Genomic DNA, 16233 nt, shown 5'->3' with positions numbered 1-16233 from the left:
ATGTCCTGTACATACAGTGAACAAATCCTAAAAAAAATCATCTAACAAAACACTAGCATTTAATGGCTGGGCTTTGTTCCCACCCTCGATGCGAGTCAAGTGGTGGTGGTCTCATGCCTCGGTTGTTTGCCATGTTGTTGGAAAATTGCCGGAAAACTCGCGGCCTGCTTGAGTTTCGATTCCAACAATCATGGATGGGATTTGTGACAAGGATAGATATTTTGGACTCATGAGGATGTGATGAAATTGGTGGTGGCTTCGATTTGGATGGTGTTGGTCGGATGACAGTGCAACATGTGTGCACAATGAGAAAGGGAGAGAGTGCGTGAGGGAGAAAGTGAGAGAAGAGAGAGAGGAAGGGAGAAAGAGAGAGAGTAGAGAGAAAGAAATCAGAAAATTGGAGGAAAATAACCCATTTAAATATGGGTATTTTAGTAATTTTGATTTTGTGCATGGTTGCATGGCTTGTGCATAGCCAGTTTGTCTTATTTCTGTCCCAAAATTAAGAAATTGTCCCAGTTTAGAGTATTTTCCTATTTTATATTGTCAAATATGTTTTATGTCATATACACAAATAGCGGCCTACAAAATATCGCAAAAATTCAGAAAAAATATATTGAATGGTAGATATATAAGAGATCTAAATTTAAATGGTAGATATATTTTCAAACTCTTGTGTAACATAAGAGATATGAATTATATTACGAAATTCTTGATGATCCAAAGTTCTAAAATTATTGGAATTAATATTTGATCCCAATACTTTTTTGAATTAGCATTGGAATGATTTGGTTCTGATCCGGCCGAAATTTCCGATTTAAGACTTCTCCATGATAACATTGCTTTATTTAAAAATTAAAATAAATAAATAAACCTCAATAATTTACTAGCCGTTTGGATGGAAAAAAAACTTGTGTGGAGCTTGACTTGCCACTGTACTTTGCTGAGTGGCACTACAGTCCACTTAAAGCTCACCACGTGATAATTATTAAATATAATCATTTATCATTCTTTTATAATAATTCTCATAATTATTTTTTCTACTAATTAATATATCATGAGATCAATCTAATTGTTCATTTTTTTTCTCCTTCTCCCCTCTGTCTTTTTTCTTCCCAAAATTTCTGTAAGACTTTGAAAACTTAAATATATAAATTATATATTCATAATTATGAATATGTGGAGAAAATTGAAAAAAATAAATTGATTTATGGTTATGAAAATAGAATTGGGAAATTTTTATAATTTACGAAGTTTAAAGTTTGGAAATTTATTATTTAAAATTTGTAAACCTTTTGATGTCACAATTTATATTTTTGAATAGAGCTCGATCTCATGAACGTGTAGGCGCAAACCTTTCGTGAAACGGAGTTGTATCCATGTTCAATTGTTGCAGCAACATTCCACTTCATTTCCTTTGTCTACCATGTGCACAATATTCTTGTCCACTCCTTGCACTCATTGATGCACCACTCCTTCTCCTTTCCTCCATGCCGTGCACACCATCCTTGTCCACTTCATGCACTCATTTCTGCACCATTTCATTGAATCATTGCTGCACCATTCCTTGTCCCCTCTATTGTACCAGATTTCATGCATCATTTCATCACTTTAACCTTTCATCCTTGCACTCATTGCTGCACCATCCCTCACCTTTCACCCCCTATGCCGTGCATCATGACTCCACTTTCACCCTTGAATCATTTCAGCACCACTTCGTTGAATCATTATTGCACACACCACTCCATTTTCTCCTACAAATGCCATGCACTTCCTCTATAAAAGAGAGTGTGTGTAACAGCCATAGAGGGTGATTTTGTTAGATCATTCACCACCATTTCAACACTACACTACATCACAAACACATTCAACCATTCACCCCCTATGCCGTGCATCATGACTCCACTTTTACCCTTGAATCATTTCAGCACCACTTCGTTGAATCATTATTGCACACACCACTCCATTTTCTCCTACAAATGCCATGCACTTCCTCTGTAAAAGGGAGTGTGTGTAACAGCCATAGAGGGAGATTTTGTTAGATCATTCACCACCATTTCAACACTACACTACATCACAAACACATTCAGCCATTCTTTCATACAACTCACCACCCAAACCTTACACCAAACCTTGTGTTGTGAGTGAAGAAAGAAGGAAGAACTCTTGGATGTTCAAGCTTGATTGTTAAAGCATTCGAGGTGTAATTCGTTCTATACTTACAATGTTTAAATTCATTTTCTTTCGTTTTGTTATGAACATGAGTGGCTAAACCCCTCTTGGCTAGGGGGTGATTTCAAAGCCATGATTATGTGTGCAATATGATTTGATAAATTCCAGTTATGAGTTCTTGAATCGTGAATGCAATTGGCTTAACTATTTGATTGATAACTTATTTATATTTTTTTATTAAGGGTCGACACTTAATTGGCATGCATAAATCCGTTGCTAGAATATAAGAAAGTTTCACATAATCGTTACAAACTTATATTCACAAGTAATAGAGGTCGCTTATAAACGATCGCGTTAAGTTTAATTCCTAGCATGAGTGACATGATGTCATAGTTGCAAGTGCTTTGTCAATGCTTATGATTTTCATTAAGCGTAATGATCTTTGATTGTATCTCTATTATGATGTCATGTAGGGACCTTTTGAAGAATGTTTTGGGTAGTCGAATGATGTCATCCAATCCAATAAAACAAGGAAAATCTGAAGGTTAACTAGTGATGTCACGGTTAATTTAGGGCATTGTCGTTCATAATTCAATGAAGTAGTAACTGGAAATTGAGTTGTTTGCATACATGTCATGTATGGAGAAAAAGCCTCTAGCTATCCCATCATCCATCTAATTTCCTAAATTTGTTTTCAAACCTGTTTTTAAGTTACAATTTGTTTTGTTATTCTGAGTTCGTCCAAAATACAACCCCCCGTTACTTTCTTGTTTCAAATTGTTTTAAACTTGTTTTGTTTGTGGTTTTAAGTGTTTTGAGTCAAGCCCAAACCTTATTATCGTCCAAAATTGTGTTTAGTGTCAGAAACTGCCTAGTTGGTGTTTTTAGGCAGTTTTGAGTGTTTTTATCTTATTTTGAGTCTTGTGAACTAGTTTTGAGTCTTTTGAATCTATCCTATCATTTTTAAGTTTATTTTTATGTCTTTTAGTCAGTTTAGAATCAATTAGCAATCCCTCATAATCCCTGGCCTAGAACGATCCTTACTTATACATATACTACAATTGTCAAAAGAGGGTTTAATTTGTGTTTTAAGTTAATTTTCGCATCATTCCCCGTGATCGTGTTTGCCAGAGTATGGCTTGTCTGCATGCCAAGTCCAAGTTGGGGGCGGGCAAAACATGTTTTCGGAACTCGGAAGATCCGCTAGCCGCAAGATGCTACTGCTGCCAGAATCTAAGCTGAACACTCCAAATCGGGATAACATTCTTGCTAGCTCATGCTTATACGACTTCTCATACCAAGGCTCGTTGAAATGATATGCTTCTCCCCTTGCATCCAGGGAAATCCTGACTAGACACGAAGTAGCTGCCGTCATCCTCCAGCACCAATATTCGATCATCCAAAGCTTCCGCCCCAAGCTCAACCCATTTCTTCTCATTTGCTTCCAACTTGAAGATCCTAAATTTGTGGCCAACAGTTTTACATTTGTGGAGACTCCACCAAATGCTTCTTGTGAGCGTTGTACGAGTGGTTAGCTAGCAGAGATGCAATCAGTTTCTAGGTACGTTACTGCATAAGAAAATATTCTAGCCTGCAAAGATTAAAAGTTTAATGAATTTATGTGGTTTTTTATTTTTGAATGGGTGTAAATATAAATTTATATATTGAATTGGGTTTGTGAGAGTAGTTTAGGTAATAAATTTAGGTTTAAAGAGATATTTTTAGTTTAGTAAAAAATAATATGGGTGTAGAGAGTAAGCTGGGTGTAGAAAGAGGTTATTTGGGTTCAAATAAAATTTCCCTTTTTTTAATAACTTTTCTTTAATTAATTATTTTGAAATGCATAAAAAAATTATTTTTTTGCCATGTGACACAAATTTGGTAGCCACGTCATCACAAATATGGATCTCATATTTGCTACATTATTACACTTAACGGTTTACTTAACAAATTTTCTAATGGATGTATGAAATTGAATTAAAATGATAAGTAAATGTATGAAATTGAAATGTTTTAAAGATGTTGTCAGGAATTGAAACCGATCCCAAACTTGAGGGGGTAAAAATGTAATTTACCCTTCCAAATTCCAAGACTTTCTCTTCGTCTTCCAAGTTCCAAGCCTTTCTCTATGTCTTCATAAGTTCTACACCCACACCCACACCCACACCCAAACCTAACAATCCAAACAAATCTGCCTCTGCCTACATCCCGTTCCAAACCAAGGCCCTTCCTTCTTTTTTTTTTTTTGGGTAAACGAGACCTTCCTTCTTTGAAATACCAGCCACACCACTACTTGACTGCCATCGTCCATCGACTGATCGCCGACCCAACTCCAATGGTACCAAATCTCGACTCCTAAGCCCAACTTAAGCGTGCAGCCATGGTGAAATGAGTCGGCAGCCGGAACTCGAATGAGTCGACTCGGGGCATCAAGTCGATATCTCAATTCGTTCAATTCGTCGAGTTCGAATTTTTTGTAAGTGATTAAAAACGTTTACCCTTACACTTCAGTAATAAAATATGCATGTGAGGGGGCTAGCCCGACCATTTTAAATACTTTTTTAATATATATTCGTGTATTGAAAAAGGTACATTTTGAATGTTCATCCTGAGTCTTGAGCGTAGTACTAAGTGACACGTGAAAATTTTCTTTGAAGGTAAAAGGAACTAATTTTTGTGCAAGACTGAGTTGACAACATTGCCATTGCCACCCATCATCACCATAGCCACAGTATTCCACAATATTTTAGAAGATTAAATCTAACATTTTAAACCTCCTTACCAATCTTGAATTTTCTCTTTCGAACGAAGAAATACTCATCTTACTTAGTAACACTAACCATGCGGCTGAATACAACTCCATAAAATAAAAAACATAGACAATATAAAGATATAGAATATACCAAAATAATTAAATCTAAATCTTGCCTTCCATAATCTTCTCTTGAAAATTACTCAAACAATCCGAAAATTCCAACAATACGCCTTGCTACTTTTTCTAGCAACATATTTGTTGCTCAACCATAATTTTCCTCTCTCTAAAATCACTGTTTCATATATTTTTTTAATACAACATACACCAATGAAATATTAAAAATCTAAAACACATGGTTTGGTCATTTCACTCCACATGAGACTTGTCTCATCGTGATTATAACTTGAATTTTATTTTGTGGGGAAACCAATACATCCATGTACACATCACATGATTGTGCAATTAGCAGCCAAACTTGCAGCAGCAACGGCCATCTCAAACAGGCGATATGCTTCGTACCATTTACTCTGAAATAAAATGAACAAATTAACAACAAAATTTACTTTTTATATCCAAAGAAAATTAAGTATGAATTAACCAAAAAATAGAATTATAAATACAAATGTAAAAATTTACTCGCCCTTTCAGGTGCTTGAAAGTAGTAATTGTTACAAATCACTAGTGGACTCGGTGGACTCGGTGGAACTAGTCATTGCCTGCATCCATGATATACATGTAGACATCGAAATTTTGGTAAATAAATGTTGACCGATAAATCAAAGTTTCAACGCTCATGTATTACATAAATTTTACACGTAGCGTGTGACTCGACAAAAAATTGAAATGAGTCGGAAAAGTCATCAAACAGGACACGTGTCAACACCTGGCAGAAACGACTTATTTCACCTGGAATATTATATTCAAAATTAGGCCTTAGAAAATTCTATAAATAGAAGCCAATTTCATTCATTTAAGGGAACCAATTCATATTACACCTTGAAGCTCTGAAGCTCTCAAACTCCGAAGCTCTCAAGCATCCAGGTTCCCGAAGAATCAAGAAAGCCTTCTTCGTTCTTCGTTCATCGTTCTTCCAAGATCAAGCCCTGACAGCCCTTGGATCAACAATCACCCACCTTCAAGATCAAGCCCCGACGACCCCTTTGAAGAACTTCCACCAATTCAAGATCAAGCCCCAAAGGCCCTTGAAGAACTTCCACCAATTCAAGATCAAGCCCCGACGGCCCTTGAAGAAAGTGTTCATCGTTCATCATCCGTTCATCCCGAAGAATCAAGAAAGCTTTCTTCGTTCTTCGTTCATCGTTCTTCCAAGATCAAGCCCTGACAGCCCTTGGATCAACAATCATCCACCTTCAAGATCAAGCCCCGACGGCCCATTTGAAGAACTTCCACCAATTCAAGATCAAGCCCCAAAGGCCCTTGAAGAACTTCCACCAATTCAAGATTAAACCCCGACGGCCCTTGAAGAAAGTGTTCATCGTTCATCATCCGTTCATCCTAAGATCAAGCCCCAACGACCCTTTGGATCAACAACGTCGACAAATCCACACATCTAACCGTCATTCAAGATCAAAGCCCAAAAGCCCTTGAAGATCCATCAATCATTGTTCTTCAAGATCAAGCCCAAAAGCCCTTGAAGATCCGTTCATCACTGTTCTTCAAGATCAAGCCCAAAAGCCCCTTGAAGATCTGTTCATCACCGTTATTCAAGATCAAGCCTCAACGGCCCTTGAAGAAACGCTCATCCTTAAGATCAAGCCCCAACGGCTCCTTGAAGATCCGTTCAAATCCACCTTCAAAATCAAGCCAACGACCCTTGAAAGAACGTTCATCCTTAGATCAAGCCCAACGGCCCTTTGGATCAATCGCACATCCACAAATTAACACCTTACGAAGATCGAATCAGAGGATCAAATTTGAAAAAGATTGTAACCCAAAATCATCAAAGACAAATATTATTTTGTGCACGTGGTTCTTGTCTCTTTCCTTTCAGGAAATTTTCGTGTTCACAAATTTGGCACGCCCAGTGGGACCATCTCTACCTTTCATCTATTTCTCCGTTCAAGAAATTAAAGCACACTTCCAAAATCAATGGCATCAAGGAAGGCTCGAACTGTTCCCGCAACCGGCCCAAAGAACAAGAGCGTCATCGTCGCAAGTGGTGTCACTTTGGGCATCACGACTCGAAGCAAGGCAAGAGCTACTTCTGCCACCTCTTTCACCTCTGCATCAACTCTGCCAAGGGAACAAGAGCACCCAAGGCACGAGCATGTGATCACCTTAGCCTCACTAAGGGCACCAAGGGGGGAAAGCCCAAGGAAATACTCCGAATCCATGCTTTCCGATGCCGATTCAAGCGGCAGTTCAGCCATGCAAGTCATGACCACTGGAGCAACTTTAATCGATGAGCAGTTGGCTCAAATGAATGAAGCACTCACAAGGCTAACCCGAACTGTGGAAGAAAAAGACTTGCAAATTGCAGCACTAGTCAACCGACTGGAGGCGCAGGACGGCGAGAAACCCGACCTAGAGGATGATCCACTAAAGGGAGGAGCTGGCGGAGAAGAGAAGCCTCCGGTGAAGAAAATTGATGTGAAGCCGGAGCCAGACCAAGCAATGGCACTCATAGGATCTATTTCTATCCAACAGCTGCAAGAAATGATCACCAACACCATCAAGGCACAGTACGAAGGGAGCTCTCATGCCTCCACATTGTACTCGAAGCCTTACTCCAGGAAGATCGACGTCTTAAGGATGCCGATGGGCTATCAATCGCCGAAGTTTATGCAATTTGACAGAAAGGGAAACCCGAAGCAACATGTCGCACATTTCATCGAAACCTGCAACAATGCAGGGACGGAGGGAGATTGCCTCGCCAAGCAGTTTGTGCGCTTGTTAAAAGGAAACGCCTTTGAGTGGTACACGGACCTGGAGCCTGAGTCCATCAACAGCTGGGAACAGTTGGAAAGGGAATTCCTCAACCGCTTCTACAGTACCCGCCGCACTGTGAGCATGCTAGAGCTGACAAGCACGAAGCAATGGAAGGAAGAACCAGTCATGGACTACATCAACTGATGGCGTAATCTAAGCCTCGACTGTAAGGACAGGCTCTTCGAGATTTCTTCAATCGAGATGTGCATCCAGGGCATGCAATGGGGATTACACTACATCTTTCAAGGCATCAAACCACGGACCTTCGAAGAGTTAGCCATTCGCGCCCATGACATGAAGTTAAGTATCGCCCATCATGGGAAAAAATAACCAATCGCCGACTACAAGAATGACAAAGTTTTGGGGCCAAAGGTGGAGAAGGCTGCGTGGAAATCCACCAAGGAAGTAATGACGGTCAACACAACTCCCGTCAAAATCTCTACACGAGGCAATGCGATTCAAGCCGAAGCTTTTCGTGATCAAGAGATGGGTAGACGTACTTTGAAGGAGCTTGAGGAGAAGACTTATCCATTCCTCGACTCTGATGTGGTTGCCATGTTGAAAGACTTGCTTGACAAAAAGGTGATCGACCTACCTGAGTGTAGACGGCCAGAAGAGATGAATCGTACTGACAGTCAAAGGTACTGTAAATTCCACCGTTTCATCAGTCATCTGACAGAAAAGTGCTTCGTGCTGAAAGATCTCATCATGAAGCTGGCTCATAAAGGAATCATCGAGCTAGATCTTGACGATGTGGTGAAGTCAAACTATACCACGATCACTTATGGCATTTTCGACTCAAAATCTTCACCTCAACCGTTGGGGGCATGCTCCAAAACCACGTCAGTTAAGTCAAGTGAAGTTGCAGGATGGACGCATGTTACTCCAAAGAAACTGCACAAGAAGCATACGTTTCCTCCACAAGTTTACCAATTGGAAAGAGGGCAAAACAGCTCTCGTCAACCTCCAAAGCTACACGAAAGTGTTGAGGATGATGAAATTGCAACACAAAAATCGTTTGTTGCCATCACAATGCGCGATTTCTTTCCTGAATACTTCTTCAATCACTCGGTCAAGACTTCTTGCTATGAAAATTGCAAGGAATGCCTCTCCAGGATCGTTTGACAAATTCACAAAGCTCCTTGTCCACAAGAGCCTAAACTGCAGGACACAAAGCTCTTGGTTTACACGAGCATAAAAGGCAACACCAACGCTCTTGGTCTGCACGAGCATAAAAGGCAACACCAACGTTCCTGGTCTGCACGAGTATAAAAGGCAATACAACCAAGCTCCTTGCCTGCATAAGCCTAAACTGTACATGGCACCAAAGCTCCTCGCTTGCACGAGCCTAAACTGCATGGCACTATGCTCCTCGTTCGCACGAGCCTAAAACTTGACTTGGATTTATTTCTTCACTCATTTCAGCACATTCCTAGCCTCTTGAACTTCAAATTCGTCCATCCATCTTGCTCCATTCATAAGCTATCCATTTGGTGCCCAAAACTGCCTCAAAATGCTCCAAATTGCACTTTCTTGCCAACTTTGTCATATGGACCTACAAACACACGAAAATAGCTTAAAACACTATAATAAACACAAACAAACTATGAAAATGCAAGAAAACAAGCTAACTAAGTCGCATAAATATGCTCCTATCAAATTCCCCCACACTTAGCTTTTGCTAGTCATCGAGCAAAACAAAGAAACAAAACAAAACATAACATAACCTAAACCTTCCAACGTTTGTCTCAGGGATTTCCAATGGTACATGACACGCAAAAGATCACCACTCACATAGATCTTAGCCATCCCTACTCTTAAGCACATACTTAAGCATAGTCATCACTTACTAGCTCACATTTAATCGATTAAAACAATGTTCTGAATGAAATAACATGCCTTAGAGAATCCCTCAATTCCTTACTAGATATGCACTCAATTTTCACACAGATTTTCTAACTACACACCCTACACTAGTTATATGTGAGAAGATTGATATAAATATGAAAACTAATGCTCACATATGTTATGATAAGAAAAGCATTTTCTGGAATTATTAAGCATGCTTAGATATGATCTCATGAATGGAATGCCACTACTTAGACGCGAGAACCAGGGATACCATATGCTCATACCAATCCCAAACTCCACATATTGAAACACATAACACCCAAGATAGAAGTCACAGGGTTGTAACGGGGCTAAGGGTATTGGCTTACAAAGAAAGGTAAGGGTAAACAAACGTTCTTAAAGCAATAGTGAGCAAAGTAATGATTTTGACACTTAGAATTCACTTTTGAATGCAAAAAATCCACTTTAAACACAAAGGGAAAGTTCATGCAACACTTAGGGTCAAATTCAAGCTTTTTGAACCCTTTCTTCAACAACCAACACTTTAGAGCTTTTCAAACATATTTTTCAACTCTTCTTCATTCTTTTCACAACTTTTCTTTTTTTCGTTCTATTTTCCACGAATTTTTTTTTCATTTTCTTTTCTACCCGTGCCTCATTTAAGACTTTGGCACACACACACACACACAAATCTCTTCCCCCACACTTGTTTTCTGCAATATGTTGATCAAAAGGAATTCCCTCTAAGTCATGCTCCACTATACTTTAAGAACAAGGGTATAGGTAGTCCTAATCTAGGCTAGGTAAGGATAATGTGGCTAACAAGGAAAATAGGCTAAATAAGGCTCAAAGGGGTTAAACCTACAAAAAAAAAATGCATGGGATGAAGGCTTTTTGGCTTTGGTGGTAACTACTAAACACTTCATCTTGTTATATGTTATGCTAATCAATTTTATGCTTTGAATGAAATGGGTATGAGTTCTAATATTTGGATCTATAATGATGAAACGCCTTCTAAGTAGCAACCGAGCAAAGAATGATGAGATCATGCAACGACTTTAGAAAACAACAAATTCACAGATTATTAACTCTCCAAAGAATGTTTAGGCTCAAGTCTCACAGGGTTGTAGCGTTACTTTGAGTTACTTCCTTCAAGCATGTTACAAAAATTGATTTTTTTCTTTGTGATTACATGTGAATTCGTAAACAACAACGATGACCAAGCATAAACAAAAGAGCATATCAAACTTCCATCCATGTTTGTAAATTTCTTTAACCGTCATCCAATTAAAAACCAAATCCTCATCATTGTGTTGGAAGGTACCCTAAGACACAAACACACAAAAACAATTGTAAAACGACTTTTTTTGGGTTTTTTCAAAACTTGTTCGAATTTTTTCTTGAATTTTCGTATTTCCTATTAAAGCCACATATAGACACATCAAAACATACTAAAAACACTCAAAAACAATGAAAAACAACCTTTGAAATGTTAGGTGGTAAAATCCTATGAATTTTGCAGCAAAAACACTTTGTTTACCCCCCCACACTTAAACCAAACATTGTCCTCAATGTTTTAAACATAGACTCACATAAAAACAAGCAAATAACACAACTAGCAAACATGGCAAATATGGCAAAGTAAAAGCAATAAAGAGTAGGGTTTAGGAACGCAAATCTGATTATGATGCCAGAGCTTCCTAGGTCTTCCTTATTTGCATGGGTTGCCTCCCAAGAAGCGCTTGCTTTAACATCTTCCAGCCGGACGATACCTCCCTTTAAACTCCCCTAGGTCCCACGGCATGGATTTGATCTTTGAATGGGAGGTGATACTTGAAATGATCCGGTAATGGTTTAAATTCTAGAGTGGGTGCCTGAATCATTAACAACATATTAGTATAAAACAAAATTGAAATTTGAGTTGGTGGTTTACCTGTTTGCTCCGAAAAGAACTCAAGGACAAACACTACTTCTTTGAAAGTTTCTGGAATGTTGGACTTGACCAGATTTAGTAGGAGGGTTGTGTCTTGTCCTGTATCATAAAATGCAACTTCTTTGGGGTTGGTTGTGCCAAGTACATCCTCTTTGATGAATTCTTGGTGTTCCCCAGCCACTTCCTTCTCTTGAATCCTTCTTCTTGGTGTACAATTCGCTTCAGGGAATTCAACACAATCTGGACCTTGTTTTGGTGTACCAAGAAGTGGGATATCACTTTGCACCTTGGGAAGGGCTTCCACGATGTCTTTTTCACTCTCTTCTTCCTTAGGAATCAAAAACCTGCGAGGAAAAGGAACATCTAGTGGAATGGGGTAAGAAGCAATTGAAGTTGGAACCACCTTACTTGAGTTGGACGGCATAGGGACTATAGGAGGTTGCGGCAAAGGTTGTTCTACCCTTGCCGTGGGTGTGTCTTCTTCCTCCTCCTCAATTAGTAGATGTTCGCCCTCCTCTTGGCTTTGTTTTGACGCCCTTGGTTCAGCTCCAACCTCCATGGCACTTCCCAAAGTGATGGCTTCAGTAATTTCAAAATCTTCCATTGAATTTACAATGTTTGCGTTGGAAAATTCACTTTGTTCTTGAATTTGTGCCATGAACTCCACAATCTGCCCAACTTGCTTCTCTAATTCATCCATCTTTTTGGCTTGATTTTGCATCCTTTTGGTTTGATTTTCTTGCCCCTGAGACAAATTGGTGAGTAACTTAAGAAGTGTATCATTATCCAAGGACGTACCTGAACTTGTTTGGGAAGATTGTGGGGGAGGTTGTGGTGGTGCATATGGCGTTGTATAGAACCCTTCATATGGCTACCAATATTCTCCTTGTTGAGCCTCCTTGGCTTGATTTTGTGAGCCCTGTGCCAAAGAAATTAATTCCTCAAGAATTTGATTATAATCGATTGATGAACCTGAGTTTGGTTGGGCATATTGTATATGAGGTTGTGGTGGCTGCGCATGACTTGAATAAAACTCCTCATATGGCTGCCAATATCCTTCGTGTTGAACTTGTTGAGTTTCCCACCACATAGAGTTTGAATGATCACTCCAATTCGAATTGTAAGTGTTGGGAAACATGTTGTTGCTCGGTTGATCATAGCCTTGATAACCCCAATCATCTCCGTTTGCAGTGAATTGAGGACGTTGATGAGTTGGATATCCGTGCCCATAGGACACACCACATGTAGGGACATTTTTCATTGTGGTCCTTTCGATATATTGCGTTAACTGAGAAGTAAGATTCGTTATTTGAGCTTGAAGATTAGCAATTGCCATGTCTTACTTCTCTAGTACCTAAAATCAAAGAATGAAAACTAAATCAAATATCAAAAGTAAAAGACACGAACATAAACAAAGGGAGATTAGCAATTTTGCTAATCCCCGACAACGGCGCCAAAATTTGATGTGAAAATTAACTTGACACACAAATTAAACCCTATTGATGACAGTTGTAGTAATGATGCAAGTAGGGATCGTTCTAGACCGGGGATTAACTAGGGATAAGGTGTGGCACCTTTGTAGGAAGGGATAAGGGCTTCTAGAAACCTATTTTAATGTGTTTTAATCTGAAAATAAATCCCCCATGCAGCTGGAATTAAATGAGGATAGGATTAGGATAAGATAAGATAAGATAAGGTTGGATAAGGTTTTGGATAATGTTCCTTCTTTTGAGCTGATTTCTTATCTTCCTTGACTTGGATTTATTTCTTCACTCATTTCAGCACATTCCTAGCCTCTTGAACTTCAAATTCGTCCATTCATCTTGCTCCATTCATAAGCTATCCATTTGGTGCCCAAAACTGCCTCAGAATGCTCCAAATTGCACTTTCTTGCCAACTTTGTCATATGGACCTACAAACACACGAAAATAGCTTAAAACACTATAATAAACACAAACAAACTATGAAAATGCAAGAAAACAAGCTAACTAAGTCGCATAAATATGCTCCTATCATTCAGTCACATCAAAATAAAAAATAAATGTCTTATTAAAGAAAGTCAATTTTATTACAAAAGAAAAAAAAAGAAATATATATGTTATGATGTTTAGAAAAAATATATATATATTCTCTATCCAAAAAAAAAATGTATACATGGTATAGTGGGTCTTCCTACATTTCAGACTCATACCAAATAAAAAAAAACAGAAGTTGAAGTCCACCAAAAAAAAAAAAAAGCAGCAAGACGAATAAGTTCGTCATCGAGCCCATACCCATCAAGCAATGGTTCCCTATTCTCTCTTACGCTGAATCTTGTCAGTGGGCTTGTGTTGTTGCCGTTGAGATTATTGGTGGGCCTGATGTCCCATTCTACCCATGAAAGAAGGAACACCATCAGAGTACCCTCACACCAGATCATCACTTAATCCCCTTCTTAGTTGCAGAAGCTTAAATCCATCAACCTCTATCGGTACATATCTCCGTCAACTCCAGACCAACTACAGCTGCGTAACCAGAACTTTAAATCGAACTGTCATCTGTTATGAAGAGACGACAAGTGTGCTGAAAAACGTGGGTTCTGTTCGGATTCGGATCGCAACCTGGACCATTCGAGCTTTCCTCATGGCAGCCTAGTCTGCGCCGTTTGTAACTCTACTTGGAAAGGCGTCCATCTACATGGCACTGTCATGTTTCTCACCATGTTCCTCATCACCGACGTCATCTGCTCCATTCTTCTCGTACAAATGCTTGGTCGGAATAAAGAGCAACAATTTCCTCTTTTCTTCGAGACCACCATCCCCTTCTCGCATCAGTTCCTAATTCGTCTGTGGAATGAGCGATCGATGCTGACGGCATGAGTTTGAAGCCATAGCTTTGATCTGCGTTTATGATGATTGTGATCGTATGGTGGAGGATGATTGATAAGGGTACACATTTACTGCTCTTCTAGGATGGAGATATAATGACGTCATCGTTTCGCCCCGCGTCATAGAGACTGCCGAAGGAGTGAAACTCCATTTTGTGAGGGGTCTGCTGCTGGTGGTGATGAAACACCATTTTTGCGAGTTGAGTTATGAGAAATGAGAGAGAAAAGCTTAAAGTTTTTGGCTTTTCAGTACAACCACTTCACTAAAATTCAACTGCTCATTGTTTATATAGAGGTCCTCATTTGATGCGCAAGGATGAGGTTACGACAAGGTGAAGGAGATGAGCAGTGCGAGCCTAGGTCCCCGACGGAGGTGGAAGCATTTTCAGAGGTTGTCTTTTATAATTCCGTCTCCCCTTGCAATTCTGGGGATCAAGTTTGGACCAGATCCATCAAGCTTCTTCTTTCCTCATCCCCGCTGCCCTTGATGGTTATTAAAGGTAAGCTCAAAACGCCCAAAATAACAGTCAAGAGCAAAGGCCAGAGAAACTTGTAACGCCGAGCAAACGACTCCTTCGGGGGCTGACTTGGCGGCGGAGATGAAGCTTGAGCTGCAACCATTGTCGACGACTTTGCTTACTACAAACCATTTCATGTGCGAGATCTGCAGTTCAACCAGGGGAGCGCAACTTGCCACGGAAGCTAAAGCAGCGGACGAGCAAATAAGTATGGAAGCGGCGCTACGTCTGCCCCGAGACCTCATGCGTGCACCCACACCTCCACCTCCCACTTCGTCACCTAGGGATTCAGTGGACAACGGAAGTGCAGCACCTACTGAGTTCAAAGCTGATTCAACAGCTTCGCGGACAGCAACGATGGGCAGGTTAACGGGACTGCCAGCTTGACCTTGCTCTCTGCCGTGACGTCTAGGCAGCGCCGCCAAAGCTACCCAAATGCACCTCCACCATGGCTGCTGCTTTCGAATGAGATTGACAAAACCGAAGTTTGTCAACACACACACAAAGACCTCCTCCGTCTCTCTCTCGCAGCTGCTAACAACTTCAAAGACCATCGTCAAATGACTAGCCAGTCGTGAAGCTCGACGCATTGCACTACCTCCAAGCTCGACCCCGTGCCCTCCATTGCTGAAGCACCGGTGCCCCGAAGCTCCGTTCCATCTTCTGCCCATCATCAAAATTTATACAAAAAAATATATATTAAAAAAAAAGGGGATGGTTGAGCAAATGTGGTGCCTCAGCCAGCACCATGAAAGAAAGAAGAAAAAAATGATAGTGCATCAACACTATGAAAAAAAAATAAAATAAAAAAAAGAAGGTGGAATCTTGGTGCATCTGGCACCATGTGTGGAAAGCAAAGAAAATAATATATATATATATATATATATATATATGTAAAAGATAAAGGTTTCGAAATGATGCATCTGGCACTATATGGAAAAAAGGATAGTGGGTGCATGATTAAAAAAAAAAAAAAAAAAGTAAAAGAGTGATGGTGCATCTGGCATCATGTGAAAATTTACAGAAATGTACATTTTTACATCAGTAAAAAAAAAAAAGAGCAAACAGGAGGGAGCCTTCACGAAGGTTGCTCGTGTGAAGCCTCATCACTCGGCGGAACCCCAGGAGGAGGAGGCACCGAAGATTGATCATTTGGAACTTCATTACGCGGTACAGCCCCAGAAGACGA

The sequence above is a fragment of the Malus sylvestris genome, chromosome 13, assembly GCF_916048215.2.
Source record: "Malus sylvestris chromosome 13, drMalSylv7.2, whole genome shotgun sequence".
NCBI classification, from domain to species: domain Eukaryota; kingdom Viridiplantae; phylum Streptophyta; class Magnoliopsida; order Rosales; family Rosaceae; genus Malus; species Malus sylvestris.
Note: the sequence above shows the minus strand (reverse complement) of the source record.